This window comes from Capsicum annuum, chromosome 9 (assembly GCF_002878395.1).
Source record: "Capsicum annuum cultivar UCD-10X-F1 chromosome 9, UCD10Xv1.1, whole genome shotgun sequence".
Classification (NCBI taxonomy): domain Eukaryota; kingdom Viridiplantae; phylum Streptophyta; class Magnoliopsida; order Solanales; family Solanaceae; genus Capsicum; species Capsicum annuum.
Window position 1 is genome coordinate 188,040,647 of NC_061119.1, and position 677 is coordinate 188,041,323.

A 677-nucleotide genomic window follows, 5' to 3' on the forward strand; every position below is an offset into this window, starting at 1 on the left:
TGGATCAAACAAGACCAACTTTTACTGAGTTGGATTCTCTCAACCCTCACCGAAGGAATTTTAGCCTATGTAGCCGATTGTACAACATTTCAGGCTATTTGGCAGGCACTTGAGATGATGTTGCATTGCAATCTAAGGCTAGGATAATGCAACTAAGGCTGCAATTACAAACCATAAAGAAAGGAAACTAATCCATGGTAAAATATCTTCAAAATATGAAGACTTATGTCGATACACACCCTGTCACTGATGATGATCTTGTCTTATATATTCTTGGAGGATTGGACTAGAATATGATGTCGTGGTTGTATCGATCACTACTAGAGTTGAGTTAATTTTATTAGCCGATCTTCATGGCTTGCTTTTAAGTCAAGAGTATTGTTTAGAGCAGATGATAAGTATAGAATAAGGATTAAGCCAAGCCAACTTGTCTACTAGACAATCCAATAATACTAAGAATGATAATTCCATTAAGAAGCTTACTAATGCCAATAACAATCAGGATTATGGTGCAGATCAGGATGAGGACGAGGTCGAGGTCGCAATGTCAACTCATCTAACCAAAATCAATGTCAAGATTTCCATAAGTTTGGTCACTCCACCCTGACTTGTTACCATCGTTTTGACCATGCCTATTAAGCTTCATCCAAATCACACATAGCTGCTCTCATTTCACA

The 677-nt window shown here is 37.8% G+C and overlaps 1 non-coding gene across 1 annotated transcript; it reads left to right on the plus strand.

Moving 5' to 3' along the window:
- Positions 1-237: 237 nt before the first annotated feature.
- LOC124887551 lies at positions 238-377 on the plus strand. Its single transcript, XR_007045320.1, has one exon. It is a non-coding gene; the product is annotated as a small nucleolar RNA Z247 (small nucleolar RNA).
- The last annotated feature ends 300 nt before the right edge of the window (positions 378-677 follow it).